Source organism: Sus scrofa, chromosome 9 (assembly GCF_000003025.6).
Source record: "Sus scrofa isolate TJ Tabasco breed Duroc chromosome 9, Sscrofa11.1, whole genome shotgun sequence".
Classification (NCBI taxonomy): domain Eukaryota; kingdom Metazoa; phylum Chordata; class Mammalia; order Artiodactyla; family Suidae; genus Sus; species Sus scrofa.
In genome coordinates, this window is record NC_010451.4 from 125624491 (window position 1) to 125637909 (window position 13419).

Sequence of the window (13419 nt, forward strand, 5' to 3'; positions counted from 1 at the left end):
CTGCCCCAGATCTTTTTATTGGTAAATGGTATTTAGAGACCACAGTTTGGGCATTAGTGAGTTCTCATTGCCTGTGGGCTGGTCATTGTTTCTAGGTCTGTTCAAATAGACAAAGAAAAAAACCACATATGTATGTATATTTAGCTACTGAGATATGGATATATGTATGTATGTGTTTGATATGTTTTTGTTTATATGTGGTTTATGTACGACATATGTACATATACATATATGCATATGGTTTCTATTTAATGTAAGCAAACATCTCTCTGGGTTTTTTTCCCCTCTTAGAAAAAAGGTAGCATCCTCTAATTATGCCCCCCCCCAACGGTATTTTTCAGAGCTCACTCTGGAGCCATATGTAAACACTTCTCTATGTGTTTTACAACTGCAGAGACTCCATTGTGTACATATACCAAACTTTATTTATGTGGATATATAATTACTTACAGTCTTTTGTTCTGACATTGTAGTAGGAAAGATTTGGTTTTGGCGATGGGAGTTTATCTGTAAATCAAACATAAAGGCTGAATGGAAACTTTATTTTTCCTTAACAAAATGGACAGCTGAATGAACAGTACTGCAGTGAATAGCCTTGTGAATATTTATGTACAAATTCTTGCCAGTTTATCTTTAGATAGATTCCTAGATGTGGGATTGCTGGGTCAAAGGATAAATAGATTTGCAGTTTTGTTAAATATTGCCAGAGTCCCTTCTGTGGGTACTATAGGATTTTGCATTCCCACCAGCAGGTAATGTGAGTGCCTTCTTACCACCTTTGGGTCTTTGCCATTGAAATGGTGAGAAATGATATTCTAACATAGTTTTAATTTGCATCTCTTTTATTATGAGCTAGCTTGAGTTCCTTTTCATATGTTATGGGGACATGTGCATTTCCTTTTCTGTGAACTGTCTTTTCATATTTTTTGGTCTATTGTTATAGGATCTTAGGTCTTTTTCCTCTTTATTTTCTAAGGCTTTTTATGTATTAGAGATGTTATATATCTAGGGATATTATCTTAACCCTAATATTTTGGACAATTTATCATTTGTCTTTTTTCTGTGAGTATGACCTTTTTTAAATGTAATTTTTTTCCTTGGGTAGTCAGTTTTATCAGTCTTTTTCTTCCTCTCGAATTTGAATTATGATGTGGAAAAAATTTTCTTCTAGATTGCAGAGCAGCACTGTCCAATAGAAAGATAATAGAAACCACATATGTACATTTGTGGCAACCACAATAAAAAAGTAAAAATAAAGAGGTGAAATTCATTTAATAATACGTTTTATTTAATCTAATCTATCAAAACTATGGTTATTTCAACAGGTAATTAGCATTTTTTTTTTTACTAATGAGATATTTTACATTTTTTCATGCTCAGTTTTTGAGTACCGATGTGTATTTTATACTATAGCACATCTCAATGTGGTCACTAAATTTTTGATGTAAGTACTTCATCAGTATTTAGACTTTATACAGTTTACAGTTGAAAAAGTAAATTCATCTAACCATGTCGTTTCAAGTGTACATAGAGTTTTCCAATAACTGAGCTGAGTATCAGTTTTGAAATTTCAATTTCAATTAGTTAAAATAAATTAAAACTGCAAATTTTGTTCCTAGCTACTTTTCAGGTGCATGGTAGCTGTGTGTGGATAATGACTGCAGTTTTGGGTAGCATGGTTATAGGAGAGTCGCTCATATTTTTGTTTTGGGACTTGTGTGGTTTTTATCATTAGCATTTAAATCTATGACCCATTGGAATTTATTTGTATGGTATGGGGAATGGATCCAATTTTCTCTCTCTCCTTTTTTTTTTTTTTTTTTTTTTTTTCCCAACATGGCTCTTTGGAAATCACAAACCACTTACTAAAAAGTTCATCTTTTCCCCACTGATTTGGCATGTGCCCCATCCTATCCTTAATTGCCCTAAGTAATTAATTAGTTATATTTTTGCATTTTCTATTGTGGTTTATTGGTCTTTCCCTTCATGTTCCAGTACACTACTGCTTAAATCTTGGAAGCAGTATAAATAAGTTTTAACACTGAGACCATTTCATATCTAGCAGATTGGTGAGTGTCTGTCAGCATTAAGCATTGGCCAGAAGTGGAGCAGAGGGGCTACACATGCAATGCCAGTGACAGTTTAAATTGGTATAATGATTTTTTTTTTTTTGGTCTTTTTGCCATTTCTTGGGCCACTCGCATGGCATATAGAGGTTCCCAGGCTAGGAGTCTAATCGGAGCTCTAGCCACCAGCCTATGCCAGAGCCACAGCAACACAGGATCCGAGTCGTGTCTGCAACCTACAGCACAGCTCATGGCAATGCTGGATCCTTAACCCACTGAGCAAGGCCAGGGATCGAACCTGCAACCTCATGATTCCTAGTTGGATTCGTTAACCACTGAGCCACGACGGGAACTCTGGTATAATGATTTTTGAAAGAAGTTTGAAATGCCTTGTGAAATGGTCCCCTGGTCCCCTTAGCCTCCTGGGTAGCAGAGGCAAACCCCAAGCTGGGGATTGGGAGCAGTTTTGTCTAATGACTTCAGTTTTCCATTCTAATACTATCATTTTCTGTGTAATTGGGTTGTGAAAAAGGTTGGGAATCACTGCCTCTGAAAAACTCTTATGTATGTGCCAAGAATGCTTAGAGTAACCCTATTCCTAACAACAAAACATTGGAAACAACCTATATGTCAACCAGCAGTCTTACTGCGTAAAGAAATTGTGTATAATTATGATAGACCGTCATGAGAGTGACCTATGACTGTGTGTATTGACAGGGACGAATCCCACCATGTTGAGTGGAAAAGGTAGAAGAGTAATACAGTGTGATTCCGTTTATGTGAAATTTGCAAAATGCTAAACTAAAGCAAGACCTTGTTTAAGGATTGATTCACAGAGGGGAAGACGATAAAGACCATCAAGGGAACTTTTAACGTAAAATACTGGAAGGCGGTGGTTACTGGAGAGGGTGTGATTAGGAAGGGCTGTGTGAAAATTAACACGTCTTTTCTATCAAAGGAAATCTTGGTTGTTCCATTTGGCTCCAGTTTCAGCTGAGATGCCCTCCTGCGACCCCCTCCTCTTTCCCTCTTCTCCCAGCAACAGTTTGTTTCAATTCGCCAACTGAGAAGAATGTGCGCCCTGACCTGACCAGTGGGAAGGGGACAGGTATACCACCTGCGTTCGGGATAAATAGGGAGGGTCTTCTCCTCGCGTGCTTTTTGAGTCCCCGCGCCCTTCTGCAGAAGTAAAGAACCTTGTCGAGATCTCCCCGTGTTCATGTGTCTCACTTTCCAGCAGTGACGATCCGAACCATTCTCCAGCAGCCACACCCGGAACTTCAAAGGTGCTTGTGAGGTTCTGGAGGTAGGTATCTAGACACTCATTTTGTTGTTATGCATTAAATTGAACCTGTGTTACATGATTATTTCCTAACAAAAGAGAAGCCACACAATAAGACAAATCTAGACCCAGGAACAGGCTAACCAAAACTGAAATAACTAAATTCATGCTGGAGAAAAACTTCCGTTAGATGTGAAACACTGGCTCTTTCCATCTCTCGTTTAGTGATGATGACTTTTTCCGGGGCTGGAAGAACAACGGAAGACAGATTTGCTTTTAGTATCTGGGTTGGGCAGCAGGAAACACATCGTTGTGTGTTTTACACACGTGAGTGACTGTCACATTATCAGGTACAGCTGCAAGTAGAGGCATGGGTTCTTTGACACTTAAACATTTTTTTGGGGGGGTACAGTTTTTGCAGAATGTTATGGCCAGTTCTAAACTTTATTCAGAGAGAGAAGATTTTTGAAGGGACAGCATCATAAATAGCAAACACTTAACCAAGCGTAGCAAACACTTATCAAGCATATGCCATATACCAGGTACAACATGTACTTTAACTCAATCTAGATAACAGTCCCAGGTTAAGCCATGCAGGGTATACATGTTTTTAAAAAGTCAACACAGGAAATACATGACAGGATTTTCATGTAAGTTTGGCTGCAGATCCCACGTTCCCAGCTCCTATTCCAGAATATCTTTTTAAGAACTTCAGGAGTTCATCTCATCTGCTCATTGGAGGCCTATCCCAGAAAGTTAGTGTTTCTAGCCTTCGAGTTTCATAGAAGGAAATCCTTGCATCTAGCATAGCAGTTCTTCACGATGTCTGAATTTTTAACATCAGTTTTAAATTTGCTTGTCTTCAGTAGCATTAAGCAATTGCTCTCTGCCATTCTGTGTAATAGGTCCTTGCATAGACTTGGTGGCCTTAAGGAATTTGATTGGGTGGTGGGAGACCTGCCAGGGTTTCTCTTGGTTTTCTGATTTGCAGCCTTTCCTAATTTTCCATCCTCAAGATTAGCCTGAACCTCCAAACCTCTCTTGACCATGCCTGTGCAAAACCTTTGGAGCCTGTTTCCCCTTCTGGCATTAAGATGATCTGTATCTAATGCACCAATGTATCCAAATTTTAGAACCTCTTTTTTTCTTGGTCCTTCAAGGATTACTTTATGTATCCCAAATTGCGATATCAGCAAATGGAATTTATTCCTGGTCTTTTATCTGAGTTGTTATTTTGCATATTACTAACAGACCCAGCACTAATAATTGCTAATAATTCTTATTTATGCTTCGAAGCTACATCATGTGTAGCTTCAAAGTGCCCCCATTCCTATCCCTTCTTTCCACTGGTATTTTCAGGAGAGAACACAGCTGATGAAGAGGATAGGGTGGGAGGGAGCATTCAAATGAGCATTTGGTTGCTAGGTAACCTGGCTTACTCAGGAATGGTGACTTCCTAAAGTTATGTAGAAATTACGGCAGAGCTATTTGGAATCTCTGTCCAACGGCACATTCCTCCTCTTTAGATTAGTGGGCGTTCACTTGGGAGCTGACAGAAGCTTCTAAATCTGCACAGCCTCTTTCTGGGGCACAGGGGCTATTAGACTCGCTGTTTCAAGGGGGTGTAGGTGGCAAAAAAGCCTTTTTTTTTTTTTTAAATAAAAATGAGGTCAGTGTACAAGTGAAGATGGTGAATCTCCATCCCATTTTGTGGTCTGTGGACGTATGTGTGTCTCTCCAAGCCCTGGGAGGATAGTTTTTATAGTGATACTGAAGCCATCCGTGTATCTTCTATTTTCATTATATTTGAGTCTCCATCAAGTTTGCTTTAGGTTTTAAAGTCAAGAAATGCACTTTGCCTTCGTATAAACTCAGACGAGAGCTTTGTGGTGTTTTGTGCGAAGATAAAAATCCCTTGCATGTATTTTGATATTTCACTTTTTAAAAATCACAGTATCTAGGATAAACAGAGTTTAAGAGGAACCAAATGGAATTAAATCAGCTCCTGTGATTAGCAAGGAAGTTAAAATGAGTACCTCCAGAAATAAAATGCATGTGAGATTCATGCTGGTTTTCTACTGCTTGGTTGTTAGATCCTGCAGTAATGATTTTTGAGGGCTCTTCTTTGGATCTTAGGTGGGATGCATCACCAAGGTGGGATTAGAAGGAGAGTAAGGGAGTAATGGCCTTGATAGAGAAGGAAAAGAAGCAGTGGTATTTCTGATCAAGTGCTGTTCTTTGGGAAAGAACGTTTATATTAGACCTTGTAGCAGGTTATTTGTTAAGTGGCGAAGCGGATCAGTGTTAGGAGGGAAATTCCGTGCAGAAAGCACTGCTTATCCTCTCCACACAGCCTGAAGATGACCTTGTAGTTACACAAACACATGCAGACTATATTTTCCTGATTGCTCCTTTAAAGGACTATTCCGGAAGGACTTGAGCCTCACTCTGTTACTTTGTGCTTTAATGGGCCAGTTGCATGCATATGAAAGAGTCAGGGAAACTTGCGGAGACCTTGGTCTAAATATGGGTGCATTCCTGAGATTAAGTGGGTTTTTCCCTCCTGTCTGCACTCCCCCCCACCCCCCATTTCTCTATGGAATTGAGTTTTGGATGTGGAACTAACTGTGGCTGTAACATTTTACGTGTCTAAAAAGAGTGGGGAAAATTAAATAGGTATCTAAATAGTATTTTCCATAATTGAATGACTAAAGCTACAGTTGGTAACATTTAATATGAAAAAATGCAGAAAAATCTCGCAGGTGATATTTTCTTTCTAAGCTAAACAAAACTTTTCCCATGGGTCACATCCTGGGCTCTGCCACCTCCACTCAGTGCCGGGACTGCATCTATTAAATGCATGCATAATATTCAGAAATCCGCAAACACCCAGTTTCTCTCTCTAAAGTAAATAAAATACATCATCTTGGGTTATTTTGATAGCTCTAATAAATCTCATACCTGCTTACCTTTAAAATAGAATGCCTTTTGGGGGGTGGGGAGGGGTGGGACTGGGGCGTTTCAGAAAATGTTTCAGGCCTCTAGCCAGTTATCCATGGCTGTTGGGATGCCAAATGAACATAGTATTTGACATGGTTGTTTATCTTTTTAAATCAAATGTAAAGAAGTTTAAAAAGTCGTGTTTCTTTTTAAAGGGATTCCATGGCAGATGTACTGATGGGGAGGGAGCCATAACCTTCCAGTGTCAGGGTTTAGAAACCATCACAGAGAGTCAGGGTTCTCATTTTTGCTTTTTCCTAGACTGGCTCTAACTTCGTTACCTGAAGCCATCAACACACGAAAGAGCAGTTGGGGAATTAACAACTCAATGATATTAATACTGAGATGGGGCAGATAAGAATGAGCAAGGTGTCCTAAATAGAACTTGTAGCAATTCAGTATTTCCTTGCTGAGTAGGTAGATGACTCAATGTGCTTGGTAATACATTAAAATTGCTCTATTAAAACTGGAAAATGCGTGTTAATATGGTAAGATCACAGTGGGGAATGGTTTATTTTTGTTGGTGGTAGTTTATTTGCAAATCAAACATAATGCCTGAATTGAAACAGTACTTTTCATTAACTAGACTTGCAGCTGAATGCACAGAGAAGGTGAGTGAATTTTTTCTGTAGCAGCTAGGGCCCTGGGTACAGAGGGTTGGCAAATCCTGCCCCCAGAGAGACTTCTGTGTCTCAACAGTGTGACCCATTCTGTCAGTGAGAAAAACTCTGTTCTACTGGGCTTTCTATTGCCTTGATTTTTTAAATTCATCATTCATTATTTTCCAATCCAGCTCAACAAAGGGTTATTATTTGGGTCATTTGGTAGGTCTTGGGGCCTTGCTAAATTGATGTGTAGGTTAAAATGTTTATCACCAAGGGGGAATTTTTATCTATATTAGGTATTTGTGGGGAACGAGAAATCCCTGACAACGATTTAGGGATAGGAGTAGTCACTGAACCATTAAATAGATAGAATGTGAAGGCATGTTCCCTTGAAGGCTGCACCATCCCTTGGGGATAGTCTGACCTTTGCAGAGCTGTTGTAAGCCTGGTCAGGTTTCACCACCTTTTCTCTTGCATCCCAATCTGATAAAGTGTCATGCATAACAAAAATGGCAAATTAGGGTCCTTTTATTTAATACTGACAGTGCTCCATTAGAAAATTTTAGTCACAAGGCTGTTCTCACTGTGACCTAATGGGTTTGAATGTCAGCATCCTTTCAGGACTGCGCTGCCAAGGGTTGTTTCAGTTTAGCTGAGAAGGTGAACTGTGGGTAGTTGCCAGCATGTCCATCTGCTGTTCAGCACCGCCCCCCCAGCTCCTACTCAATTTTCAAAGAATGTTTCCTTGGGTGCTTTGTCCTGTTGGGATGACCTCAGGCCAGCAGTTGGCTAAACTCCCTGCTGTAGGTTCTTCTTGGTCCAGGTGAGTTACAGCGGAGGGACCAGAAATCTGCTTTTCAGTGAGTTGGCTCTTATATTGGAATTGATTTTGATCTCTGTAGAAAGAAATTGCCTCACAGTATTGGGGAGGCAGTGAATGAAACAAACGAGGTAGCAATGGAATGTTCGAGGGGTGTGGAATGTGGGCTTGAGGCGGGGATGGGAAGGCTGCAGGAAATGACCCGCAGCTGGATTTTTTTTAACACGATTCCCTTTGCAGGTATGCTGTGGGAATAAAGAGATTCGTAACAGATTGTGTTGAATTAAAGCAGAAAGTACGAAAGCGATCTGTACCAAAGTAAAATAACTCTCTCATTCATGAATTAATAGCTTGTCACAGACCCATTAGTGGCTCTTAGCAGAGTGAGGGAAGGTTTCAGTTCTCCCGGCCCACCCCAGCTTGTAGCTCACTGGCTCCCTAGCACATTGCCTGGTTCTCGGCAGGCCTCGGCAAATATGTACAGAATTAAATTAAATGTTATGGTGACTCCAGGGGCCCTGGGTTTTCATTGTTTCATTTTCCTTCTCTGTGGGCTGCTGAGTGTTATCTTACTGTTCTAAACTGTGCTCTCAGTTGGCTTTCCTCCTCTTTTTTTTCTTTTGTCTTCCCAGGCTAGGGGTCTAACTAGAGCTGTAGCCCCCGGCCTACACCACAGCCACAGCAATGCCAGATCCGAGCCTTGTCTGCGACCCGCACCACAGCTCAAGGCAACGCCAGATCCTTAACCCACTGAGTGAGGCCAGGGATAGAACACACGTCCTCATGGATCCTAGTCAGGTTCGTTAACCACTGAGCCACGACGGGAACTTTTGGCTTTACTCTTCTTTATGCCCTTTCTCAAGCAGCATTGCAGAGAAGCTCTCAAAAGAAGAGTCAAAACATTTATATGGGAGTTCCCGTCGTGGCGCAGTGGTCAACGAATCCGACTAGGAACCATGAGGTTGCGGGTTCGGTCCCTGCCCTTGCTCAGTGGGTTAACGATCCGGCGTTGCCGTGAGCTGTGGTGTAGGTTGCAGATGTGGCTCGGATCCCGCGTTGCTGTGGCTCTGGAGTAGGCCGTTGGCTACAGCTCCGATTCCACCCCTAGCCTGGGAACCTACATATGCCGCGGGAGCGGCCCAAGAAATGGCAAAAAGACAAAAAACAAACAAACAAACAAACATTTATATGAATTTGTATAGTGGCAAATAGCAGAATAGGATCAAGTATGACAAATTGACAAACTTGTGAAGAATTTTAAAATGATAGACTCCAGAGAAGGAAATGTAGGGACAGTAGGAAATTTATTTTTTCAGTATAACAGAAATAAAGCATTACTTCTTGAAATTTAAAATGATAAGCTAATAAATATGCTGCACATTTCTTATTTATTTATTTTTTTGTCTTTCTGTCTTTTCCAGGGCCGTACCTGTGGCATGTGGAGGTTCCCAGGCTAGGGGTCTAATCGGAGCTGTTGCCACCGGCCTACACCACAGCCAGATGTGAGCTGCATCTGTGACCTACACCACAGCTCACGGCAACACCAGAGCCTTAACCCACTGAGCAAGGCAAGGGATCGAACCTATGACCTCATGGTTCCTAGTCAGATTCGTTAACCACTGAGCCATGACTCCAAATATGCTGCAAGTTTCTTCTTTTTAAAGAATTTATTGTTCTGGCTAGCGAAAGAAAAAAAATGAACCTCTAAAAGAAAAATAGGTAAAAAGTTTGTGTGGAGTTTTCTTTATCTAGGAAATAGGGCTCTGGAAGCAACGCCCTGATCATTATGCCTTTTTCTGGGTCACGGCAGAGATGTTTCAGGATATTAGAATTTGTCTTGGGAGGGAGGGTTATACTGAGATCAAGGATGTTTTTCAGGTGAATGTCTTAGATTTTATACTTAATCATTCAGTATGTTGAATGATTTTGGCTACATTCATAAAACCACAAGAAATGTCTTGGATTAAACCTGTGCTTTGGTGTGCAGTGGTGAAACAACAGTAAGACCCAATTCGTTTCCAAATGAACATATTTCTGTCAATTAAAATGAATTGCAATTAATTTTAAGTGGATGAGGGTAGCTAATGACCATCTTGAACAAGAATGTGTGGTCAGTTTTCAGGTTTTCTTCTGTAACGTATTTTGCATTAATTTTATCTGACATTATGAAAGGTTAATGCCATAACTGTTTTCCCCTTAAACCTCTGTATCAATTAGAGTTGTTTTTTTCAAGTAGTTCTAAATTCCTATAGAAAAAATAGAAACGAAATATTTCCAGTTGGAGAAAATGTTTTATTAATTCTCTCATTTTATTTCCAATTTTTAAATTTCTGTACATCCAGAGGCTTAAACATGAATAAATGTGGCTTGTGAGGAAGTTTATGATCAATTGCAACAGTCAGTGGGGTCCTATCTAGTTTTCAGGTTTGGATGTTAAGTAGACCTGAAAAAACTGCTGGCTTCTCTGGTCTTTAGAGAGCTCTTTTTCAAATGATTGCAAAATAATCAAGATTTTTTTGTTTGTTTGTTTTGTTTTTGTTTTTTTCTTTGCAGTAAAGTATGGCTCCTGGGCAGCTTTCTATGCTACTTCTAAATCAGGGTATAGCGAGTTCAATGCTATCTTTTTCTTAAAGCCAACATAACTGAAAGTTATTGGTTATATTAATTTCTTTTAAAATGCTTCATCCTGAGTTTATTATGAGATATTACCAAGTTCTGTAGGTTATTTCTGTCATAAGCTAACATATGTCTTCTGGTCACTGTCCCAGACCTGGGTGTGAGATTCAAAACTTATTTGATGCTCTCCTGGGGCTAATCCTATAGTTGAGACAGTGAAAATTATTCAGAGATCATCGACTCTTTAGGAACTCTTTGATAGGGCTGTTCATCGTTGAATGAAACTTCAAGGAGAACTGGAATGTTGGGGCTTTTTCAACTCCTCTGTCTTCCGATTGCAGAAGGACAGATAGCTTTTTAGTGGAATGGATTCCGTGGCCGAGTTGGGTACCTTTTACATTTCTGTGTTTTCGGTTTAGTTGTTCCCTAACCGAGGGGTGACTTCCCTAACCCCTGTTTTTCAATTCCTGTCAGCTAAAGCAAGGTTTTTCTTAGGAAACAAAGTAACTGGGTTTAGTTGCCACTCACAGAAAGCCAGCACCCTGCTGTCCAGGTGAAAGGGTATCACCCCTAGGGATTGTCAGCAGGCCAACTGTGGCTCTTCGTGGGTGAGGAATGTGCTCTTGAAGGCACCACATCGACCGAGGGTCATGTGGACCCGTCTCCATGCTTGGGAGCATCCTTGCCGGTCGTGAACATTTAGGGGAAGCCTCATACAGGGTCATACAAGGCATAGGTACTCATCTGTCTGTTTCCCAAAGAAACACATTAATAAGGACAAAGAAACCAGCACAGAAGTGACATCAGGATCAAACTGATGACATGAGAAGAGAGTTAAAAATCCAGAAATGCCTTCTGTAAGGCTTACAGGTAGACTGCAAATCTACTCCCAAGTTTCCCTGGTAGCCATATGAGAGGAGGAAGCATTATCAGTTAGAAGATGAATTGTAAAATAAAAATGTATCATTTCTTTGCACAAGTGCAACTGTTGCTGCTACTTACACAGAGAGAAATTCCTCCTTGTGATGGAACTGCTGACTGCGTGATGACAGTTTAACTTTGCTTGGAAAATCCAGATTCCTTCCTGAGTTTTTCCCAGAAATAATTCTGTTGATTCCTGGAGGCAGGGAGCAATGTAAGACATCACGTTTTACACATCTAGAGGGATTTGGGATACAGGCCTCCTAAAACCCTGGGAGCAAGCGGAAGAAATATAATCTCTGCTGTTTTGTCTGCTCTCTCTATGGTGGGCTTGTGTTACTGGGTGATCCCGCAGTGTCCACAAGGAGCGATTTCTTAAATTCTTTAAGCACAGGAATGATTGTGGCTTCATTCATGCTGTGATGTACACACAGGAAAAAAATGTATGTAGGAGAAATTCTTAAAACCCTGTCATCAAACTCCAGAGGTGAAGCTCATTCTCACAGCCGGATACAAATTACACAGGGTGTTTAAAGTCAGTTGTCAAATTTATTTGAAACTAAATCTCCCAGCTTTACTGATGCCCAAGGGAAAGGGGCGAATAGCTATTTGGATCAGGACGGATGTCCTGTATGAACAGCTTAATGATGCCAAGGTTGATTTTCTTTTTAGGTTCCTGAAAGCATTTGAAATTGGTAGAATATTTCTTTGGGGTTTTGACCAGCTGCACAGCTTGCCAGTAAATCTCGGAAGTAGCTCTGGTCAGACCTGAGTTACCAGAGGAGTGTGTTTCTGAAAAACTCCCAGTAACCCGAGGCATTGGGTCTGCAGCCCTGGTTGGCTGTGCTGCCGACCACTCGTTTACAGAGAAGAAGGACGACAGGGATCCCCGAGAGGAATGTAGGAAATGAAGTGAGAGCGTGAGTCAGCTTTGCCCGGACTCCAGGAGCCTCGGAGGAGTTCTCCCCGCCCTTGGAAACATGGCCTGTGTGTAAGTGTAGGTGCGGTGGGGTAAAGCCCCCCTTTCCACCTGTGCTTTGACAGAGACGTCGAAAGGAAGGAAGAGTCTCAAGGCCAGAGAGGATGTGCAAGGGAAGGTCACCCTGCCTCACATTTGAATATTTCCCTGGACAAAAGTCCCCTTGTGTGCACATTGCCGCTGCTTCCTCCTTCCTCCCAGGTAGATCCATGGGCCATTGTGTACCTGCTTGTGTGATTACTAATAACAGCCTTGCACTTATGGAGACGCCGGGACATTTTTGTAATTGAACATAGGACTTGAGAACTGCAGAGTCTGGTTGTAACTCTTCCCACTCCGCAGTGGCCTAACACAACACTCAGGAGATAATAGTTGCTCAATAAAGGCATATTGGATTAATTTGGTTTTAGATCCTGGGAAAACCATCCTTGGGCTGTTTGCAGAAGAGGGGGCAAACATTACTCTGTGGAATCCTCAGAGGGTGCTGGTCATGCCATAGGTATTTCTGTGGCTGTGACTAAAGCCTGACCCTTGTAAACCTGAACTGATTGGAGGAGCCCTGCGGATGGAAAATATGATTTCAGAAAGGCAGAATCAGAACGACTAACCAAACCATGGGTTTGGCAGTTAAATGTTCCAATTCTGTGGTCTATTTTTGTTCTCATACATATATCTTTATTTAGACTCCGGGATTGACTTGCTTTTTGTTAATATTGTTCCTTTGTTAAAATCTGAGAAAACCTTTTGTAAGTTTTATGATTCAGGAAGTAAAACTGAGGCTTCTTATTACGAGTTTGCTGCTTCTCTTGGCCGTTGTTGGATCCCTTATGTAATATTTTCTTCTTATCTGTGTAGAAGGAAAGCAGAGGACTTTTGCCTCCATTATTTCACTTTTCGGTCTTTGAGATCGTTTGTTCTGGAAGTCAGAGGTGCATTTGATGAAGATCCGTGCTTATTAAACAACGTGGTCATTGTTGGATTGGCCATCTGGGTGATTTGGCACTCTTGTGTTCTTGGAACTTTAATTCTCAAAAGGATAAGACACATATCTCTGTGGTTCTTCCTTATCGCCACCCAGACATGGCCCTGTGCTAGGCATTGGGGATGAAGCAGTGAGCATGGCCATGGAA

General features: G+C 41.0%; 1 protein-coding gene across 2 annotated transcripts in view; it reads left to right on the forward strand.

Annotated features, from left to right (window-relative positions):
* The window catches only part of C9H1orf21 (chromosome 9 C1orf21 homolog), a 232921-nt gene that overhangs the window by 11409 nt on the left and 208093 nt on the right, over positions 1 to 13419 (forward strand). Inside the window, exon 1 of one of the 2 annotated variants that reach the window (XM_021063814.1) lies at positions 3309 to 3372. The exons of the other annotated variant lie outside the window; for it this stretch is intronic. The gene's annotated coding sequence lies outside the window, so the exon portion shown is untranslated. Of the gene's footprint in view, positions 1 to 3308; positions 3373 to 13419 lie in introns of those variants that run through there. 2 annotated transcript variants of the gene reach the window in all.